Source organism: Astatotilapia calliptera, chromosome 8 (assembly GCF_900246225.1).
Source record: "Astatotilapia calliptera chromosome 8, fAstCal1.2, whole genome shotgun sequence".
Classification (NCBI taxonomy): Eukaryota; Metazoa; Chordata; class Actinopteri; order Cichliformes; family Cichlidae; genus Astatotilapia; species Astatotilapia calliptera.
In genome coordinates, this window is record NC_039309.1 from 20,486,385 (window position 1) to 20,510,872 (window position 24,488).

General features: G+C 41.2%; 1 long non-coding RNA gene across 1 annotated transcript; it reads left to right on the plus strand.

Annotated features, from left to right (window-relative positions):
* The first annotated feature begins 15,326 nt into the window (after positions 1 to 15,326).
* Positions 15,327 to 23,165, plus strand: LOC113027669 (uncharacterized). The gene is made up of 4 exons (XR_003273114.1): positions 15,327 to 15,369; positions 19,921 to 20,013; positions 20,100 to 20,399; positions 20,493 to 23,165. It is a non-coding gene; the product is annotated as an uncharacterized LOC113027669 (long non-coding RNA).
* Positions 23,166 to 24,488: the final 1,323 nt, after the last annotated feature.

Here is a 24,488-nt window from a genome sequence, read left to right on the forward strand (position 1 = left end):
TAATACCTTAATAGACATAAAATTGCCTCTCATTTTCTTTCCTTTCATTGGCCATTCCTGATATTTTGCAGGCACAACATATTATAAACTTACCTCTGAACACAGTGGTTTCCCACAAAGACTTTATATGAAATATTATACCTTTAAAATTATTACAGTAATGAGATTTAGTTAACTGGATGCACCTGTTCACTTCCTCAGTAAATCGAATCAGTCAATCCTATGGCAGCAACAGAGGACATTTAAGCGTGTAGATGTGATCAACATAATCTGCTGAAGATTAAACAGAGCATCAGAATGGGAAAGAAAGGTGATTTAAATGAGTTTGACAATGACATGGGACTATTTCAGAAACTGCTGATACTGGGATTTTCCCACATAACCATCACTAGTTTACAGAGACTAGAAAAAGAGACAATATCCAGTGGTAGTTTTCTGTGTAAAATAAGAATGATTTGATTGCTTCAAGCTGATGGGAAGAAAACGTAGCTTGTTACAATCAATGCAAAAGAGCATCTCAGAATGCATAACACGTCAAGCTTTGAAGCAGATTGGCTACAGCTGCAGAAGACCACACCGGACGCCACTTCTGTCACCAAAGAAGAGGAAGATTCTGCAGGTCTATCAATATTAGATAATAGAAGATTGAAAAACTGTTATCTAATCTGATTAGTCTCAATTTTAGCTCTGATGTTAGATTGATGGGGTCAGAATTTGACATAAACAACATGAAAGCATGGATCCATCCTGTCTTCTTGGCACAAAGTAATCTTGAACTTATATGTATGGAGACAGCCCCACCTGCTGGTAAGATTGTGTGTTATTCAAAAACGACATCGTCAGCAATGCATGATGCAGAGTAACTGCAATATGTGACACTTTAAACTCATTGTTGACACAACTCTCTGTGTTTGTGGGAAATAGATCAGTGTGTGGCTGCAGAATCACATCAAAGCTTGAGAAAGACCTGAAATGATTCGAGTCCGAGTTAAAGGTCAAAGGTCAGATTTTTATTTCAGATATAAAGCAAGAATGGCCTCATTAGCTGCCAGCATTTGCTATGTAAGCATTATGTGTATAGATGGTTTACTTAGGCTGTGGGACTCACATTCATGTATAAATGTATACATTCCCTGTTATGTAGGCAGCAGTACTTGTTCTTCATTTCAAACAAAGTGGCAAATACAAAGTACTGGGCAGAGCTGCGTTTCAGTGAGATAAATAACAAGAATATGGACAAATCAGCTACAGGTGTTACAGGCCTTCCATGGGGTCTGTTTTTATACAGAAAAGTAGAGACAGGAGACATGAGTTGCGTTTGGTCTGCAGGCTCTTCTTCGTCTGAGGTACAGAAGCGTTGCAACGGCCAATCGCACTCACAACTACTTCCTGCTTGTGGCGTTGCCACGCAATTACATCTTCATAACTTTAACTGAAAAGTGCAATTCACACTATTTTAAATCATTTTAAATAATTAAATATTCCAAATATTTAAAATTAAGCCCATTTTTTAAAAATACGATCTCTAGATTAAAGTACTAATCATCAAAAGCCAATCATTAAATAATCACAAACATACGGGGACACCTTAGAGACCCGCTAACTGTCACTAGCCTTTTGGCAGCTGTAGTTTGCCCATTTCAAAATTGTACCATGGTTTGTAATTATGTCCATGTTTGGTGCACCAAAATCACCATTTGTTAAAAAATGTGTTATTGTTTCTAGCTGGAGGAGCTCCCGGTGGCTATCGGCTACCTGCAGAACCTTAAGGTTTTAAACCTGTGCAACAACCGTCTCACAAGCCTCCCAAGCGAGCTCGGCCTCCTGAATAAACTCCAAACACTGAACCTGGGTCTCAACCAGCTGGAAGCTCTTCCTGCCTCCATTGGTGCACTGGAGGAGCTCCGCCACATTGGCCTTTCTGATAACAGATTCACCCGCTTCCCCGGCTGCCTCTTGAAGCTGAAAAAACTGGAGAGTATCAAGATGGACAGGAATCCAATTATTGCTGAGAAGATACCCACTGAGAAACCAGTTAGCATTTCAGAGAGCTTTTACCTAGTCAAAGAAAGCTTCTTGTGCAAAACAGAAAACATTGCAATTTCCCTTGTAAGTGTATTTAAAGACTTATATTTGTACACACATTTTATACAATTACCATGCTTATAACTGCATGATAATTAGATACAAATAAACTGTTTTGACAGTCTGTTGGGCCTAGAGGGCAGCAGAGACCACCCTTATCTCTGAGTACCTGTCACTAGGGGTGGGTTTAAAAAAATCGATTCATTGATTAAAATCGATGAATCGATTAAAATCGATTCTAACTGGAATAAAACGATATCAATTCATTAAATCCTGAAATCGATTTTTTTTATACATATGTAGTTTGCCGCGTATGAAACTTGTAAGCGGTTAACGTGAGGAAGTCACGCGAGAGTTAAGTGACCTGGTTGCATGAACCATCATGGCTACTCCCGGGAATGTGCCACCGAGCCTAAAGGCAGATGTCTGGCAACACTTTGGATTTAAGAACTGTGAAGACAGTGAAGAGCCGGACAAAAGCAAAGCCGTATGTAAGATGTGCAAAATGGAGGTAAAGCACTGTGGAAATACCACAAATCTCAGAAATCATTTAACGAGGCATCATCCAGATATCCCGCTAGCAAAAACGGCCGACACCAAGCAACGCTCACTCGAAAAGGCATTTGCAGTGAAGTTGGCATCCACTTCTCCACGTGCCCAAAAAATAACCCAGCCTGTGGCAACTTTCATATGTAAAGATATACGTCTGTACAGCGTTGTTGAAAATGATGGCTTCCAAAACCTCATTAATACGCTAGAACCACGCTATGTTTTACCAACACGCAAACATTTGAGTGAAGTGGTAATCCCAAACATGTATGAAAAAGTGAAACACGATGTTACAGCCTCACTCAAGTCAGCAGAGAGAGTCGCTATAACCTGTGACAGCTGGACATCCAGAGCAACAGATAACTACCTGACTATCACCTCACACCATATCGACCAGGAGTGGCGACTCGTGTCTCATGTCTTACAGACAAGAACCACTGAAGCAAGCCACACAGCAGCTAATTTATCTGAAATTATGTTCAAAGCAATCGAAGAATGGGAGCTTACAAACAAAACTCCAGTCATCGTAACTGACAATGCTGCAAATATGGTGCGAGCTGTGGAAATAACGGGCTGGTTGCACATTGGTTGTTTTGCCCACACACTCAATTTAGCTTCACAAGCAGGAGAGGGAGAGTCAGAGGTCCTCACTTAGGCCCGTTTACGCGAACACTGCCGAGAAGGAGACGATGATGATGATGTTGAGAGTTGTTTCCTCCGGCGGTTCGGGGTCCCTCTATACCCCAGTGTTTGCCATCGTAACTTACGAATGTGCATTGGGGTTGCGAAATACCCCAAGGTGGGTACACTTTGACCCCATAGTAATCATGGAGTAGAGAGCATCCCTGGTCCTCGCGAAGGCTGGTTTACGCGTAACCCGAGGCCCATGAGGCTAAGCACTCACCTGCGAGGAGCAGGAGAACCGAGGAACAGGAGGTAGGAGGACTAGGATGCAGGGGGCATCCAAGGTCCTCATAGAGGCCGGTTTACGCCAACACTGCCCTCTGCAAAGCTAAGCATCCGACAGCGAGACACAGGAGAACCGAGGAGAAGGAGGAAGGAGGACTAGGAGGCAGGGAGTGTCCGAGTAAGTGTCCTTACTTAGGCTACAGACATTTTCATTCTGGTAAGTTCTAAATAAGTTCATATTAGGGCTGTTCGATATAACGATATATATATCAGATGATAATATAAAAACGTCTATCAATTCATTTTACACTAGGTGTCGCAAAATAAACTGTTTACGGCAATATTTTTTTCATCGTTTTGATGGTCACTGTAGTGGTTATATTAATTTCTTAAAGTTCTCTCTTTCTCTTATATTTAATATAACCACACTAGGGATGGACAAGCGACTATCTTTATGCCTTGTCGTTAGCTACAACCACGGTAAAACCATCCGGTGTCCGTGAACTCTGCCCTCTGTAAAGCCAAGCGTCCAACAGCGAGGCCCAGGAGAACTGAGGAGAGGGCCGGTTTACGTGAAGACTACCCTCTGTAAAGCTGAGCATTTGCAAGCGCAGGGTAGAAGGACCAAGGAGAAGGAGGAAGGAGACGATGATGATGATGATGATTATGCGAAGTTGAGAGATGTTTGCTCCGGTATTTGCCATCGTAACTTACAAATGTGGTGTGGGGTGGCGAAATACCCCATCATGATCACTAAGGGGTCACAGAGTACCCACGGAGCACGGAGCGCCCGCGGTCCCCACTTGGGCCGGTTTACGCGTAACCCGGGGCCCATCCGGCTAAGCGCTCGCCGGCGGGGAGCAGGAGAACGGGGGAGAAGGAGGAAGGAGGTCGAGGAGGAACGGAGAGTCCGAGGTCCTCACTGAGGCCGGTGTACGCGAACACTATCGAGAAGGAGACGATGATGATGATGATGTGAAGTTGAGAGTTGTTGCCGTGGCGCTTTGGGGTCCCTCCAGACCCCAAGGTTTGCCATCGTAACTTACGCGATCGATGGAGGGTTACAACCAATTAGGTGCCTTTGTCCGACGCTGTGACGAGACCCACTATAGCCGGGGGTCCGCCTGACCCCTATGTGCCCCCACCGCGAACCGGCGCCCTGTTTCGCGACGAGACCTGGGTCCGCGCTGCCGGGATCTGCGTGACACCCCCCCTCCTTTTTTTTTTTGGTCCAGGGTGCACAAGGGTTAAAACATTGCTTCATATTTGGATATGTATGATGTTAGTGTTTCTAAAATACTAAAAAATGTGTTTATTAACAAAGTAAACTAAAACTAGACATTATTAAATTTTATACTTTTAACTACTGAATTGAACATAATATGAAATAATGTGTTTCCACTGTGGAAATGATGGATCCAATGACAAATAACTTTCAGATTAGTAAAGCTATATTTTTAATTTTTCTAGTTTTCCATTTCTATTTAGATGATTTATATTTAGATTTGAAATGAACAGGATCATAACAAAATAACACCACTGCAAGTCTAACAAAAATATGTTGAAATCAAATGGTATGTTATTTGAAATCAATATGAAACAATGACACATGCATTTTATCCAATTTTTTTTTATTTATTTAATTTTTCCCAATTGTCCAAATTAGTCTGTGATTTGCCTTATTGTCCAACAGATCATATTTATATACAAATATATGTGACTCTCAAATATGATTTAAATGGATCATTCCTCACTTGATGACGAATTATCCATTTAAATATTTGCAGAGTCCTGAACTTGATGCCAGTGAACTTATCAGCGGTTGGTTTTAAAAAAAAAAGCCCAAAAAATCCCCTATGAGCAAGCACTTGGCGACGGTGGGGAGGAAAAACTCCCTTTTAACGGGGAGAAACCTCCGACAGAACCAGGCTCAAGAAGGGGTGGCCATCTGTCGCTGCCGAGTGGGCTTAAAATGTTCACTGTCCGTCCTCCTTCTGACAGGAACTTCCTACAGACCAGGGATGAATGATGCCTGACTGGACAAACAAAACTCACAAGTTCCTGGCTCTCACGGCTCCTATGCAGAGGGTTAGTCGAAGAAGGAGGGGCATCGCGAGGGGCGTCGAGGGACGGGGGACTGTGCCTCACTGCCCTCGCCTTCTTCTAGAAAGCCGTCTTCAACCGAGTCGAGAGAGCCGGGAACTTGCGAGGTGTGCATGTCCTGGTGAGCCTCCACCTTTTATAGGTGGGTCCAGCCTCGACTGTACAGAGACAGACCAGACCAGCTGCACCACACAGACACTTCAAACCTCATCTGAGGACAAAAACATATACATACATATATACATATATACATATATACATATATATATATATATATATTCAAACCTCAAGGACAAAAACCAGAGGACAAAAACTACAAGAACATAAATATGGAGAAAACTAACCTTAGAAACATGCAGGGTGACAGGAGACAGCAGCACTGCAGACATGAGGACAGGCAGACAGTTCAGGCTGTGTGAGAGTCAAGTTCACTCCTATATATGACCTCCTATCGCAGAATGCGTTACTGTGACAACGCAGGCTTTGTGCTTTGAAGTGTCGTGATATGTGACGTCATTGGAACGGCCTGTGATCTTACGTCACACTAGCCCGGATAAATTTGAAAAAGGCGTTTTCGTCTGAAAACACTCCGTGTCCAGACTACCGTTTTCACAGAGTTGTGCGTCCACATTGAAACAAACACTTACGTTCCAGTACTGCGCATGCGTGAAACGCAAGGTGACTCGACCTGCCTCATTTCTGTCTGCCGTTTATTTACTTTCCGGCTCTTTGAAACGTCGCAGCAAAATGTCGAGGAAAAACGACGAGTTTTTTAAATGGACTAACAATGAGGTGGAGTTGTTGCTGCAAGTAATACAAAAGTACAAAGTTGCAAAAGCGATTGAGAATTAAAGAATTTGAAGAAAAGCTATCTGGAGAATGTACAAACTGATATTAATCTTTCACGGGGCTGTCACAATTTATCACATGATTGCATCACTTGACTAGGCTACGTCCACATGTATGGGTATTTTTGAAAACGTAGATTTTTCTATGCGTTTGTACCTTTCGTCCACACGTTTCGGCTCCTAAAAAAGGGAAAATTTTAAAAATTCCTGCCTGGGTGGAGATTTTCAAGAACTCCGTTTTTGCGTTTACTATGGACAAGGAAAACGCAGGGTCAAAGGTGTGCGCCAAGTTATTGTTTCGGTGAAATTAATTTCTACAATGGCGGACATAGACAAAATACTGTTAATTTTACTCTCTGTAGTGTTTAAATCCTTACATACACAGACAGTTACTGTCCCTCCACACATAGGACTCAGTTCTGCTTCTCTGCGCCGCCATCTTTGTTTACTCTTTCCCGCCCAGGCGTCTAGACATCTGATTGGCCAACATTTCTACACGGTTAGGAATATATCGCCACCTGTTGCTTTGGCATGCTCCTGGCAGCATTTTCCTTCATTTTTGGTGTTGAGGTGTGGATGGGATTTCTTAAAAAAACGAAAAATCTCAGTTTTCAGAAATACCCGGGTACGCGTGGACGTAGTCTACAATGTATCATTGTTTTTAAAAAGGCTCCAGTTCGCTTTCCACAATGCTACGCGAAAACGGCGTCAAATGTATACGCTTTGGAGAGCTTTTTCAAAACGCTGTCACAGTGTAGACGGAAGGCCAAAACGGAGAGAAAAAGATGCGTTTACAAACGAAAACGCATCTGAGTGATGAGTCATGATAGCATTACAGGCTGTTCACTTTTAAGTGTGGTAATTAGAAATATTGCAAAATAAAAAAATACACACAAATATACTGTAAGAAAAGGCTTTTATTTTTTAGTATATGCTGAATTATCAGTTTCAAAGCTACTCTACCAGAGTTTCACTAAAAAATGAAACAAAGGATAAGCTTTAACCCTTTCATGCATGAATTATGACAACCTCTCAGCGAATAGCTTCTCTAAAATCAATAGAAACCCAACATTAAGTTCAGCTGAAGGTCAAACTGCAACAAAAAACTCTTTAATCAACAGTTTACGTTAAAAACGGCTTCTTTGTTTGGAAAAAAAAAAAACTAACAAAAATCCCAGTACAGTACAGTTCCTTTGTATCGTGCTGCTGCCACCTGCTGCTCTCGGGTGGGAACAACAGCACTTTGGATTTGCGTTCATTATCAGCAACAAATGAGTTTTACTTTTGAGGCTGCAGTTTTTAGTTATGTTTATTCGTTGGATCCCATCAGTTTTTCTTCGAAGAGCCGAAAGACTTTCAGTTACTTATGATAAACTGTTTGTCTTATACAAACAGATAAATACAGAAAACAAAGAAGAAAACAAAGCTTGTATTCTATTTGATTTTCAAGATATTGAACTTTATTTTTTCTATTTCACCGAGTTCTTTTTTCCATGTACTTTTTGTCCAATAATTTTTTTAATAATCAGATTAATGTTTATTTTAAAATTAAGAATTATTTATATTTTTTATATTTGCTATATACTGAGCTGAACCATCCTTCTGTGTAGTCATGTAACACATTATTTTAAAATAATATATTTTAAACAGGTGGACGCAGGAATTAAGAGTTAAAACAGAGTCTTGTTCCATTTAAGCTATCTTTATCTCACATTTATTTGTACACAATAAATACAGTTAAACATCCATGGGTGTGTAAATACGACGCCTGGCAGCCTCCGCATAGCCGACGCTGTAAAACGTGGGAGTTTTTACGTCCTTTTTTAAAAAAATGAATTTCAGATTCTGACTTGATGCATAATCAAGACCAGTAAACAGGTTAACAAAAAATTCTCTAATGGAAAAGAAACTTTAGTTATTCTTTTAATACAACAGGGTAAATGCAAACTTCAAAAATAAGTTTGATGTCATTCAGATCTCAAGGAGATCAACGAGAACGAGATCAGATCAGATTATTATTAATTCACCGGCGAATACAGCATTTTGAGTAAAACTCTCAAAGCTCTTAACATGTGTGCTACCAAGTGAGTGCTAATGAAACTTCTCCATATTTATACCAGGATCATCTTCTAGCTGGCATCTGTCAGATATCAGTTATGTAGATTTTGCCTGATGCTGCTGGATGGATTTTGATGGCCTCTAAAATGACTGAAATAGACCAGGTAATCGCAGATAAAGAAGACTGCAGATACTCTGTCTCTTTTCATAACGTTATTGCTCAAGATGAATAAACAACAAGTGTTTGGACTTCTAAAACGAGACGAAACTCTTTGATTTAAAGCACAAGACAAAACGAGAGCTTGGAAGCAAAAGTAAATGGAAAACAGTGACAGTCTTTTCCAGATTACTGTGTCTGTATCTTGTCTTATAATCACAGGTCATTTAGCAGTGAGGACAATGAGTTGAGACACTCTTTAAAGCACGCGTTTATCTGTTTACACTTCCTGGAAGTGTGTGATGACAGAAATTAAGTTCAGAGGAATAAGTGTGTGTTGTGCATTAACAATAAAAATGGAAAATGTCATTATATTGTGCAGATATTCCTCTGTGTTTAGGATAGCGACTAGTTAAGATATGCTTTTTAAAAGGTGCTAATATATATATATATATATACACTCAACAAAAATATAAACGCAACACCTTTGTTACTGCTCCCATTCCCCATGGGATGGACGTAGAGACCTAAAATTCATTCCAGATACACAATATAACCATCCCTCCCAAACAGTGGTCACAAATCAGTCCAAATGTGTGGTAGTGGGCACATCTGCTATATTGAGATAATCCATCCCACCTCACAGGTGTGCCACATCAGGATGCTGATCTGACATCATGAGTAGTGCACAGGTGTACCTCAGACTGCCCACAACAAAAGGCCACCCTGGAATGTGCAGTTTTGTCTCACAGCAAAATGCCACAGATGCCACAAGCAATGAGGGAGCGTGCAATTGGCATGCTGACAGCAGGAATGTCAACCAGATCTGTCGCCCGTGCATTGAATGTTCATTTCTCAACCATAAGCCGTCTCCACAGGCGTTTCCGAGAATATGGCAGCACATCCAACCGGCCTCACAACCGCAGACCTCGTGTAACCACACCAGCCCAGGACCTCCACATCCAGCAGGTTCACCTCCAAGATCGTCTGAGACCAGCCACCCAGACAGCTGCTGGAACAATTGGTTTGCACAACCAAACAATTTCTGCACAAACTGTCAGAAACCGTCTCAGGGACGCTCAACTGCATGCCCGTCGTCCTCATCGGGGTCTTGACCTGACTCCAGCTCGTCGCCGTAACAGACTTGTGTGGGCAAATGCTCACATTCGATGGCGTCTGGCACGTTGGAGAGGTGTGTGCTTCACGGATGAATCATGGTTCACATTGTTCAGGGCAGATGGCAGCTGAGAATGTCCCAGTTCTTGCATGGCCAGCATACTCACCGGACATGTCACCCATTGAGCATGTTCGGGATGTGCTTGACCGGCGTATACGACAGCGTGTACCAGTTCCCACGAATATCCAACAACCTCGCACAGCCATTGAAGTGGAGTGGACCAACATTCCACAGGCCACAATTGACAATCTGATAGACTCCATGCGACGATGTGTTGCACTGCATGAGGCAAATGGTGGTCACACCAGATACTGACCGGTTCTGGGTCCCCAGACCCCCAATAGCGCAAAAAACTGCACATTCCAGGGTGGCCTTTTGTTGTGGGCAGTCTGAGGTACACCTGTGCACTACTCATGATGTCAGATCAGCATCCTGATGTGGCACACCTGTGAGGTGGGATGGATTATCTCAATATAGCAGATGTGCCCACTACCACACATTTGGACTGATTTGTGACCACTGTTTGGGAGGGATGGTTATATTGTATATCTGGAATGAATTTTAGGTCTCTACGTCCATCCCATGGGGAATGGGAGCAGTAACAAAGGTGTTGCGTTTATATTTTTGTTGAGTATATATATATATATATATATATATATATATATATATATATATATATATATATATATATATATATATATATATATATAGGTTGGACAATACCTACAACCACGATTACCGACACTAACAAGCTGATCTACAATACGGCAGCAGTGATCAGTGAGATGCTTGGCTACAAGTTGAACAGCCACAAGGGGCAGTACCCTCCATGGAGAAGGAGGCTAGAGGGCAAGATCAAAGTAGCACGGAGGGAGGTTAGCCAACTAACGGAGTTGCAGAAAGGTGCGACAAAGAAGGTGCATAAGAAATACAGCAAGCTGTCCATACCTGAGGCCTTGGAAACTGCCAAGCAAAGACTCACAGCCTTGGCCAGCCGCTTGAGGAGGTACACCAGAGAGATAGAAGGCAGGGGAATAAACCAGCTGTTCTCCACAGAACCAGCAAAGGTGTACTCTCAGTGGCAAGGGAACAATAAGAGAACAGCACCACCAAGGCTGGAGATGGAGCAATACTGGAAGAGCATATGGGAGAAGGACGCAACCCATAACGGCAATGCTCAGTGGCTAGTGGATCTGAGGGCAGACCATAGCGACCTCCCTGAACAGGGTCCAGTAACCATTACAGTGGCAGATATCCAAGAAAGGGTCTCCAGTATGAAGAGTTGGACAGCACCAGGGCCCGACATGGTTCACGCCTACTGGCTGAAGAAGCTGACTGCACTCCATGAGCGTCTGGCAGCACAAATGAACCAGCTGCTAGTTAACGAGAGACACCCGGAATGGCTAACCGAAAGTCGAACGGTCCTGATCCCCAAGGACCCCAAGAAGGGACCGGTCCCATCCAACTACCGACCAATAACCTGCCTCAGTACTACATGGAAGCTCCTGTCAGGCATCCTATCGGCTAAGATGAACAGGCACATGGGTCAATACATGAGTGGGGCACAGAAAGGGATTGGCAAGAATACCAGAGGCGCAAAACACCAGCTACTGGTAGACAGAACAGTCAGCCGAGACTGCAAGACCAGACTGACCAACCTGTGCACTGCCTGGATTGATTACAAGAAGGCCTATGACTCAATGCCCCACAGCTGGATACTGGAATGCTTAGAATTGTACAAGATCAACAGGACCCTAAGAGCCTTCATCAGGAACTCAATGGGGATGTGGCGTACAACACTAGAGGCCAACTCCAAGCCCATAGCACAAGTCACCATCAAGTGCGGGATCTACCAAGGAGATGCTCTGTCCCCACTGCTGTTCTGCATAGGCCTGAACCCCCTCAGTGAGATCATTAACAAGACTGGCTACGGATACCAACTATGGAATGGAGCCAAAGAGAGGGAAGGTAGTCAGAACTGAGGGGATTGAACTACCAGAAGGCAACATTGCAGACATAGAGGACAGTTACAAGTACCTGGGGATCCTGCAGGCAAATGGGAACCATTAAGAGGACGCTAGAAAGGCTGCAACCACCAAGTACCTGCAGAGGGTCAGGCAAGTCCTGAGGAGTCAGCTGAATGGTAAGAACAAGATCCGGGCCATCAACACGTACGCCCTGCCCGTGATCAGGTACCCTGCTGGGGTAATAGGCTGGCCAAAGGAGGAGATAGAAGCCACTGACATAACGACAAGAAAGCTCCTTACCATGCATGGAGGGTTTCACCCCAAGTCCAGCACCCTGAGGCTGTACGCTAAGCGGAAGGAAGGGGGCCGGGGACTGGTGAGTGTCAGCACCACAGTCCAGGATGAGACAACGAACATCCAAGAATACATTGAGAAGATGGCCCCAACTGACCGAGTGCTCAGTGAATACCTCAGGCAGCAGAAACCCAAGAAAGAGGAGGGAGACGAGGAACCATCATGGAAGGGCAGGCCCCTGCACGGTATGTACCACTGGCAGATAGAGGAGGTGGCTGATATCCAGATATCCTACCAGTGGCTGGACAAAGCTGGACTGAAAGACAGCACAGAGGCACTAATCATGGCAGCACAAGAACAAGCTCTGAGTACAAGATCCATAGAGGCTGGGGTCTATCACACCAGGCAAGACCCCAGGTGCAGGCTGTGTAAAGATGCCCCAGAGACAATCCAGCACATAACAGCAGGGTGCAAAATGCTAGCAGGCAAGGCATACATGGAACGCCATAACCAAGTTGCCGGCATAGTGGACAGGAACATCTGTGCCGAGTATAACCTGGAAGTCCCGAGGTCAAAATGGGAGATGCCCCCAAGGGTGGTGGAGAATGACCGAGCTAAGATCCTGTGGGACTTCCAGATACAGACGGACAAAATGGTGGTGGCTAACCAACCGGACATAGTGGTGGTAGACAAACAGAAGAAGATGGCCGTAGTGATCGATGTAGCGGTTCCGAATGACAGCAATATCAGGAAGAAGGAACACGAGAAGCTGGAGAAATACCAAGGGCTCAGAGAAGAGCTCGAGAGGATGTGGAGGGTGAAGGTAACAGTGGTCCCCGTGGTAATCGGAGCACTAGGTGCGGTGACTCCCAAGCTAGGCGAGTGGCTCCAGCAGATCCCGGGAACAACATCGGAGATCTCTGTCCAGAAGAGCGCAGTCCTGGGAACAGCTAAGATACTGCGCAGGACCCTCAAGCTCCCAGGCCTCTGGTAGAGGACTTGAAGGATAAACCACCTGCAGGGGCGTGCTGGGTGTGTGGTATATATGAATGATTTTAAATAACTTTCATTTGTATTTTGAAATATATTTCAATATATACAAAAATGGCCAAAAAATATATGTGCTAAAATACATTTTAGAATATATTTATAACATATTTTGAAATGTATTTTAGCACATATATGTTTTGGCCATTTTTTGTTTTGAGTACAAATTAGTATTCATAGTAACTTTTAGTAATGACTGTCTCAGCACCAATTACTGTGAAAGCCCGACTTCTGATGCAGTCCTCCCTACCAACCAGATTGGTGAGCCTTAGGTGCCTATATGAGCAGATTTATTTCCTTTAAATTCACTAAGAATACGGTCAAACTGGGCCAGTACTGGTTGATAACATCACAACACAACAAAGAAAGACCTAATCGGGTTCTCTGAAATCTTTGATTTAAGTAGTTCAAAGTCTTTGTGAACTTTCTCTGATGAAGAAATCAAACAAACAAACCCATTTAAAAGTCAAGTGAATGGTGTTCTTTTCATTCAAATTAAAACTTTCCTGTCAGGATTGCAAGGCGGGACTCAAATGCAGGAGTCAGAGCTGCTTGCAGATGACACCCAGCTCTATCTGTCCATGAAGCCAGATAACACACACCAATGAGTTAAACTGCAGGAACGTCTTAAAGACATAAAGGCCTGGATGGCCGCTAACTTTCTGCTTCTTAATTCAGATAAAACCGAGGTTATTGTACTCGGCCCTGAAAATCTTAGAAATATGGTATCTAAGCCGATTCTTACCCTGGATGGCATTACCTTGGCCTCCAGTAACACTGTGAGGAACCTTGGAGTCATTTTTGACCAGGACATGTCCTTCAACGCACATATTAAACAAATATGTAAGACTGCTTTCTTCCATTTGCGCAACATCTCTAAAGTTAAAAATATCCTGTCTCAGAGTGACGCTGAAAAACTAGTTCATGCATTTATTACTTGCAGGCTGGACTACTGTAATTCATTATTATCAGGATGTCCAAAAAACTCACTGAAAAGCCTTCAGCTAATCCAAAATGCTGCAGCAAGAGTCCTGACAGGAACTAGAAAGAGAGAGCAGATTTCTCCTGTTCTGGCTTCTCTTCATTGGCTTCCTGTTAAATCCAGAATTGAATTCAAAATCCTGCTCCTCACATACAAGGTCTTAAATAATCAGGCCCCATCTTATCTTAATGATCTTGTAGTACCAGATCACCCTATTAGAGCACTTCGCTCTCGCTCTGCAGGCCTACTTGTTGTTCCTAGAGTATTTAAAAGTAGAATGGGAGGGAGAGCCTTCAGTTTTCAGGCCCCTCTTCTGTGGAACCAGCTTCCAGTTTGGAGACAGACACTATCTCTACTTTTAAGATTAGGCTTCAAACTTTCCTTTTTGCTAAAGCATATAGTTAGGGCTGGATCAGGTGACCCTGAATCCTCCCTTAGTTATGCTGCAATAGACGTAGGCTGCCGGGGATTCCCATGATGCATTGAGTTTTTCCTTTCCAGTCACCTTTCTCACTCACTATGTGTTAATAGACCTCTCTGCATCAAATCATATCTGTTATTAACCTCTGTCTGTCTTCCACAGCATGTCTGTTATCCTGTCTTCCTTCTCTCACCCGAACCAATCACAGCAGATGGCCCCGCCCCTCCCTGAGCCTGGTTCTGCCGGAGGGGTCCAGGAAGGTCTGTATGAAGACAGGAAAGATACCCGGGATAGCACCAGGGCTACACTACCTGAATAAATACAACGATCCAGCGAGGATCAACACTCCACCAGGGCCTTAAGTATTGCCTGAAGCAGACAGCAGAGAAGTGCATAACATCTCCAAACATACCAAAACATAATATGGTGTCATCCTGCAAAAAAAACACAGTAGGTGCCTTTCACAGTGTACATAGCTCTGTCCTGGTGTTATTTATTTCCAAAAGAAAACATTTTACACAATGTTAATTTAGCATAACCAGAAACAAGCTCACTTGTACCTTTGACACATTTTAAGCAACATATCTGTCTCACTTTCCTTCTTCCTTTTGTTTTCCTGTCAGTCAGTGTCTTACCTTGGAAGGCAGTTTCACAGGTTCCCCGGGTGTGGTCTCACGGTTGGATAACTGATAATATGATAGGTTACGTTTGTTTTGTTGGTTTTTTGTGCCTCATTCTCAAATGCTCTCTGAGGAGATACGCTCTCTGCCAAGTAAGCACTTAATATATTTAATATATTTTAACTAAATCCATGTCCATGCATGTGTTAATTGGCTTAATGTAAGTAGATGTGTTTAGATGCTGCTAAAATAACCTGTAACTAATAGCTTCAGAAGTAACTTTTACGTGAATGTTCATAGGAAAAAATATTAAGTCTAAAAAGTGAAAGTATGCATTACATAAAGTTTTTTTCCAATTTTAATTTGAAATTCTCATTCAACTATTTGAATAAGAATACTTTGATCTAACTGTTTAAGACGCTTTAAATGCTGTCACATTTTGTCATTTTGATTTTTCTACCAAACTAATACAATCAATGTTAGCTTTAAGTCATGAGTGACTTATTTTGGATGGAGCTCTGGAGTTTGTAGGCTTTCCATTGTAGCTGTAAGCTAACTCTTTATTGTGACAGCAAATACACAGAAGTCGATCAATACAAAATTATCTTCTGACAAGCTGTATTCCTAATAAACTGCACACATACCTACTACCAAAGTATTCTTGGTAGGACGTTTTGTAAAATCTTAATCCCAGTACTCATTTACAGTAGAGGTGTAGCTGTCAGGGGAATACGGAGGTGTAGAGTACAAAAATATATCCCATAACAAAAACTCTAAATGAGCGGGGAGATTATTCTGTTCACTTATTCCATGTTGTTCATCAGCATCTACAATCTGAACTGTATTAGTGACTATAGTGACAGCTACAATGGAGCTGTTGGCTTAGTCCTTCAATTGTTTGAATTTCCACAGAACACAGTCACAGTTAGAGTGACTGTACAGTGTGGAATGTGACTGAAGTATTAATGCCAAACCAAACGAACAAACTATGATTTAACAAATGACACTAATGACTCACTGACAGCTCATCAGTGTGAAGTTTGGCAAACACTGGAATTAGAGTAGAATGCCTTTTATTGTCACTATACACATTGTGTCAGTGAGATACAGAGTAGCTCCTACTCAGTGAGGACATGTGGGAAAAGAAAAGGGGGGTGAGGTGCACAGTTCTGCAGCACTATGTACATATGAACAGTTTGCAAACAATATCAGCTGTACAAATATACAATCAGAAAACAATAAATATTTACAGTGTGGGGTTTTGGCACGTTAATATTGCACCGTGTTTTAGGAGTGAATTAGGAGAGGGTCATTTTAATATGGGTTCATTTTAGAGGATTCTGAAGGCAAAGATAGAAAGCAAAGAAATACCCAGATGTCATTATGTCAGGTGGAGACATTATTTCTGAGGTTCATTAGCAAACTCAGTCAGGCAGTGCTGTATATACTGTATAGTATTCAGCCAACCCTCATTTCTTCAGATTTTGCTTCCAAGGAGCCAGACTTAAAAAAAAAATATATATATATATATATATATATATTTATATTTATATTTATATTTATATATATTATTTCTTCTGAACAGCGCAAAATTTCTCCAAGCTTTTGTCGTTTTTCTTTTCAGATTGGCTGTTTTCTTCATTCATTTTTGTTTTTGGTAAGCCACTTAAACGCCGCCCTATTCAAGGATAAAAAGGCTACGTAACTCAAGGAAGAACCAATGCAGTGTCTATGCAGAAAAATTAACAAAGAACCATTATACATTTTCTGTATAGCTACTTTGTTACTAGCTGCCTGTTGCAAAAAAATAAAAAATGGTGAAGACAATACAGTTTGACAGACACAAAACAGTATTTTTGCACCAACAGGGTGATTCCCAAAGAGCCACTAGCTCAAAACTAATCTTGATTAATCATGGTGTGCAGTGTGTCATTGAGAAATGGCAGGCCCAAAGATTATCTACAGCAGACTGAACAATATCTAAAAGTCGTGTTCTTAAGAATAAGAAAAAGTCCAGCCAAGACCTGCAGAGGAGCTCAGAAATGCAGCTGGCCCTTCAGTTGAGTTGTCCTCTGTGGCAAGAGTAGGAAGGTTCAAAGTTTTTCAGTGTTTAATGTCTCCATGTTCCCCTGATCAGCTTCAGTGAGTAATACAAATTCTTAAAAACCTCTTTCTTTCTGTTGGCAGCAAACAATTTTACAACAAATGTTATTTTTCTATAAGAATCAATATATGATCCTAAAACAGGACACTTACTCCATACTTGGAGATCGCATATCAAATGTATTTGTGCAATAAGCTTAGGATTGAATTCTGCTTTTGTATTTAATCTTCACTAATCGTAACTCTCAAACTCTTAAACACCACAGAGTCTCCAGCTGAAAGAACAACTGAAACTGTTGAGAGCAGGTTGTTTGAAAGCCCCACATTTCCACTGATTCACAGCATCTTTAAAGTCTAAATCTTGTCTTATTTGTAAAATTATTGCATTCTATTGTTATGTTTTTGTTTTTTTCTGTTGCCATTTTATCATCATCATAGCTGGCCTGACCATCGGCCCATCAGGCAAATTTTTGTTTTTATGGGCCGATGTTTTTTTGTTGTTGTCTTTTTTTCCGTAACGGTGTAAACAGTGAAAGGTGGTGGATTGGACAGATGCTGGCAGATGTGTAAAAATAACTCAATTGTTTGGTGGTGGCTATGGCGGAGCTTCCACAGATTCAGTAACATTAGCAAGTGGTGGAGGGCAGCAGGTGGATGAGGGAGAGGGGAGGCGGAGGAGCAGAGACCCGAAGCGGGGCTGGTCCGATTGTCAGGTGAACTGAACTTCAGGTAAGAAGTTATGACCTGCAGTCTGTCTGGGTCAGATATAAACCAAGTTTAGTTTATTTTCGCTGTGCTGACGTTTTACAGTCAGCTACAATAACTCGTACTGCGTGCTAGCTAGCATGACAGAGTTTCTATACAGCTGGATGGGTGCTGTGATGTTATTGATAGTGAACTTTATTTTATTCATAAGGTTAGTTAGTAGAGTTGGCAACCGTCTCATAAAAAACTGAATCGTCTCGTATTCAGAGTTAATATTACTCGTTTCGTATTGAGCTGAAAATAAACGTGATTTCAGAATGGAAAAAAAAGACACAAAGCTGGATTTATTCTGTCTTTACAATATCAGCTGCCTCTTCTCCTCTCATTCTCTCCCCTGCCTCTCCTGTTGCTACTTCAATCATGAAACTGATCAATGATCAGCTGATCGGCTTTTCTCTCTTGCTTGTTTATCTCCCACTTTGCGCCAGAAAGAGGAAACCAGCGGATGTCGAGGTAAACAACAGCAGCACGTTTAAACTTGATCAGCTGTTGTTAGAATTTATTTAAAATTAATTTCTAGTATCAGCTGATGTTTGCTGGAGCCACAGCTGTAAAGCTGCTGGTCATGATGTCGGTTTGGTTATGTGATGAGAGGGAAACATGAAGATGAAACCAGGAGATGTCCTTACTGGATCATCAGAGCTGAACAGGTGATTGAGAAACAGGTTTACCTTTTAGTTAACATGAATGAGTTGAAGGGAAGTTATGAACTGTTTCTGAGAGACAAATAACACCAGGATCCTTTTTTATGTAGCTGACAGCTGGTAACTGTGCAGGGGCGGGTCTAGCAAAGTGTTGCCAGGGGGCCAGGTAGGGCATTAACAGGGAGAGGGGGGCACAAAGAAATACTTTTCTTTCTTATTCTCATTTAAAATTTCTAGCTTTTAACAAATAATTATCCAAATCTTACAACCAAAGTTTTCATCTGATGTCAAATATATAGAAATCCATTATTGTACATAGTAATTTTTTGAGGGTCCCAACATAATTTCTTCAGAAGTAAGTACTGTATATGATGCCAGTATTTTCTGTACCAGTACTGTGTGTAAAATGCCATCAAAAAGTTGGTTAAGTTTTATTCTTTCTCACCTGTCTTTCTGTCTCCTTTCACTTTTTAAAGGTTGCCATGTTAGAAAAAATATTTTGCCCTGCCATGCTGTTTATTGATGTGGCAAATGAATGGTTTATGAAAATATCACTAAATCTGTCATTTATTATTTTTTAATATTCAGTAATGATCATGTCTCACCTCTAGTCTTCTCTGTCTTCATTTCAGGTTTCCACCATGTGTTGTAGATAGTTCAGGAGGTTAACTCAACCAAGTCTTTGGGTTTCAGCTAAGTACTGTTTAGAATAGCAGAATAGGGAGGATGGTGTAGGTTTAAGGTTATTAGACTGATACATATATACCAACAAGACAGTGTACATCACTGTCACAACGACGTTTGTTTTCATTCAAAGGCTTTATGGTTTTTCCTATAATACCTGGTGGGCCCGTCTCTAGTCAAAATGCCCGGCTGATTTTTTTGTCCCAGTCCAGCCCTGATCATCATCATCAACATCTGATAGCATGTTAACAGATTAACAGAGAAAGTGCGTAACCCCTGTTGTGTAGCCTTTATAGATGTCCAGGCATCTAATGCAAAGAAAGCCTGTGTTAAACATTATTTAGGTCTGGTGCACTAGGTGTAAGCTATGATTGGATAACATGTTAGCCTTAGCAGCTATATGTAAGTCTTTACAGCGTTTTGGAAACAAGAATATTTATATTGGAGTTTTTCCTGTAGAGAATGTTTTTACTTAAAAGTACTCAGATATTTTCTTCTTTTTTCCAGTTTCTAAAGACTGTGGCACTTCCAGGATGTTCTGCCTGTGGATATGTTTGAGTGTGTTTTGTGCTTTACCAAGCACTGTATCATCAGATCAAGGTATTTTTATCCCTTGTACTATACTATTAAGACACTGGGACAAATAAACAAGGAATAACATCACTTATTGCTTTTTTCTCTTCCAGGCGTGTCACTGACGTGCAACGAGACTGTCAACATTACCGCTGGAGAAAATGTGATTCTAACCTGTTTCATAAATTGGATTTTAGAAGGAGAAGACTGTGTTGGTCACAGTTATGTCTGGCGTAACACAAATGGCACCAAACTCTGTGACAATGGCGTAAAATACAGCTGTAAATGGAATAATTATACCTATGTGTCACTGACCATCTTAGATGTGATAGAAAAGGACGTTGTCACAGTTGAAATCTCGACAACCTGTGGTATGGAGAAATCCCGTCCTATCAGAGTACAGCCAATCAGCGGTGAGTGTGTTTCAGAATTTTAAAGTCCGTGTATGCAGAACACGTTGTATTCAGTGTACCTGTCGTGTAACTATATTGTACTGTATTCTACAGGTGAACAAGCTGTATCAGATCGGTTGCAGGAGGAGTCAACACATGCTGCAACCACTGCGCTTTGTGTTTTTGCCTCTGCTGCTGTTGTTGTGGTCATTTTGTGTTTCCTGTATAGAAAATACAGATGCAGAGTGAGAGGACAGTGACATAGACTGCACCAGGGAGTACAGACTGACAAATTCAGATTGTTTTTATCAGTGAACGGGTGGATATGAATGTATAAGCTGTTTATGAAAGCTAGTCCTCACCATCGATGACTCTGCTCCTGACCCGTCCTGTTGTCATCATTTTTTTTTATCATCCGTTTCATTTTTAGTCTTTCAGAAAATTCTTTCTTGTGTTTATGCTGACTGAGCAACATTCACATGAGGATTTTATGTGATTAAAAGAGCTCTGTCATATAGTTAAAAGAGGAAAATGATGATGAGCCAGCATTGATGTAGATGTTGCACTGTGCAGTAAAGACTCTATGTTGGGATTTTATTTAACTTTCTGCCTTTAGTCTCTTATGTCTAAACACTGGCTCGGTGTTCTTGCTTCTCTGCTTCTAAATTAGGTTTAATTGCATTTGCAAGAAACTTTTTTTTTCTTTTAAGTTCTTCCTTTTTGCACAGTGTTGACATGAATTTATTTCCATTATTAATTCTTCACTTAGACCGTTTTAAAATATTCACTTATATGATTTTGATTCAGCGTGGACCTTCACATATTTAATTCTGGCTCAGCGAAGCATGAACCATGGAACGGTGAAGTTTAGTAGGTCATTCTTACTTTTAACCACTTGGGAAAGCTGTCCGTATTTGAACAGCCTGTGGCTCTGAAACTGATGACCTGAACCTGTGGATACTGAAGGAATTTGAGGAGTTTAATGATTCAGAATCTTAGTAGTCTAATATGAGAGTATCGGGATCATACCAGAAGAGTAGGGTCTCAGACCTCAAAGTTTGCAGGTGACACTATTGTGTTTGGAGTCATTGCTGACAGGAATAAATCAGCTTATAGGTGTTAGGTGGAGCAGCTGACCAGGTGGTGCAAGGACAACAACTCAGTCTTGTCCTCAGACAGATGATTCAAGCCTATGAAACAAGGATCAACCTGTGAAAGAACAGGTTACACCCTGAAGCAATTATGTCAGTTAATGCTGAGCAAAGCAACAGAAAGGGAATGTGCAATATTCTGAAAGACAAGTGCGCGTGACTGTTTCACTTACTATCAAAAAGAAAGGTTATGTTTTTGTGTGCATGTAGGCATGTTATCTTTCTTTATCTGACAAAAACTTTGTAGGTGTGTCGAGCTGGGTCATGTTAATGATTTGGCTTAGAATTTGGCTTACATCCAGCAAGATCTTCAAGGTAAACTTTAATGATTTATAGATTGAAAATTTACAAAAAGATTTTTAACTTAGAAACTATCATTCTTTTAAGTGTGATGTAAATTGGTAACATATAGAAAGTACTGTACAAAGATGTAAAATATCAGGTCACATTTGCCCCTCCATGAGTCTCTGCTTTACCATGGTGCAGAGGTTTGTGTGTGCCAGGGGCTAGCTTTAGTTTAAACTGAATTGTTTTGTGCTGTGATTCTATATCTATTTATACTCTCGTTAGTTTTCCTTATTTTGTGCTCGTATTTCCCGCACTGAATACTCTCGCCTTTGTTATCCTTCACACATTTTGAATTACCGCTCATTGCCAGATGTGTTTCTTGTAGTGAAGTATTTTGGGGGCGATTTTTAGTTCTTTCTCTTGTCGCTCCTTATGTTGACTTCCTCCTGTGCAACCTTTTGAAGTGTTTTTAGATTTTGGCTTTTTATGCTGTTTATTTTGATGCCTTTACATGAATAACCACTGCCTCTTTTGGAAATACAGATTTTTATTGTTGGACTTTAAGTCTGTGGACATCTTTAGACTACTCCTGCTACCACTGCTACAAAAATAACTAAAACATTTTTTAGTAATTAATCCCAACATTTATAGCTTTTTTATTTAAAATAAATAATAATCAGTAGCAACTTTTCATTCATCTTACTTTGTTTATTCTCATATGAACTGTCCCAAGAGTCGATTTGAACGTTAATGTTTACAAACAGAGAGTACCAAAAACAACTGTTGTCCTCGGGCATAATGGACACAAGAGGCCAGTTTTGTTTGGAAAACTGAAATAATTTTTATTTCATCAATGTTTTATGTTGTAATCTCAAAGTAGTTTATCTAGACTTCATGTTGAGCAACACGTGTGCCTCTTACATTCCCTTCATCTCAGCAAATCAGTTATTTTAACTCTGACAGGTGTCCTGTATCAACTGGATACATTTTATTTATATATATTTTTGTAAGTCATTCTCAGATGCTCTCCAAAGAGTTAAGTTCTCAGCTAAATGAGTGTTAGTCCTTCTGCAATGGATGTTATAAATTGCTTCTTTTTCTGAGGATAACTGAATCATGTGCTTGGTTTTACAAGAGTGATGGAGAGCTGTTTATCCAAAAAATATTGTTGTCTTTTTTAACAATACATGTACGTGATCTACCAAGGAGTAGATACTCCATAATCTGGTCCCCCTTTCACAGCTTGATGATACCATCTTCTTTTGGCTAAATCAGTAACTATTTGCAGGGTATCGACATTTAGGGAAGTGTCATGGTTCTGGGTCATTTTGACCTAGCATTTTCAGTTTCTTGTATTTTTGTGTTTTTTTCTGTATTATGGTTTGTTTTCAGAGTCTTTAGTTGTCCTGTTTTGAACGTTATAATCCTAAGTTTGAGTGTTATTGTAGTTAAGAGTTTTGTTCTAAGGTCTAGTTCAGTGTCTAGTCTGTGCCTGTCATGTTTCCTGTTTTCCTTTGAAGGTCCGTATCTCATGTTAGTGTGTCCAGTGTTACTCTCCCCTGTGTTGTCATTGTTTCATTCGAGTCAGCTGTGTCCTCATGTGTCTTCACTTCTCCTGATCACGTCATGTGTCTATTTAAGCTCTCCATCTCCCTTTGTTCATTGTCACGTCGTCTGTGTTACCTGCCACCACGTTGTCACAGTCAGAATTGTCGCAGTCATTGTCGTTTATAGTAGAGTCTTAGTTTCTCCAGTTTAGCTTCTAGTTTAGTTAGTCACTGTCCCTGCTGTTTTGTCATGCCACCTTGTTTCAGCCATAATAAATGCTGGCCTTTTGTTTATCTCAGTTTCTCGTCCTCTGTGTCCTGCTTTTGGGTCTGCTTCAAAATTACGCCAGCGAACCCCGCCGTGACAGGAAGCTGTTGAAGAGCTGTCGAAAGATGTCATGTTCACAGTGGTTTGATGAGATAGCCTTTATTTGTCGGTTGCAGTTGCCCACAACCGAGATGACAGACCTTGCCGACCGTACATACAATACAGAAACATCACATTGGGGAGACAGGTCAGGCTAGGTAGCAAGGGGAAAAAAAACCTTGAAAAAAAGCTGGTTTCATCATGGTATTTTTGCTCACCTGAAGCACTATCTCAGCTTATCCAATACAAGTTGCTTCACAGAAATTACTGGACTCCCAGTAAGTTAGTCAGGTTGAAGCTTGCTGACAATGACACCTGCTGGAAATGTCAAGAGCCTAAGTTTTAATATTACTCTTATTAATCTTTCTGGATCACAAAATAAACTTTAAACATATTTTCAGGCGAGAAAGTAGCCGTGTAAACTTCAAATATCTGCTTGGTTTATCAAGACATTGCATATTTGCAAAAGTGCTCCAACATTTTTGGAGACGTCTGTTACCCACCCGTTCGATAGCTAGCCGGGGTTCAATGGTCACTCGAGCCGGCGAGAACAGCGGACTCCTGGCTACATCAATTTCAGACCCTGGCCGTCTTTCGCTTCTCAGGTTAAACAATATATATAAGTCACTCAGATCACTTAAAAATGTTATTGTTTGGCTTTTTTCTGTGTTTTATTTGTTGTGAGTAAATCGGTTTGGCTGAGATCAAAGTTATTAGATTAGATTAAATAAAACGTTATTAATCCATTGGGTGGGTT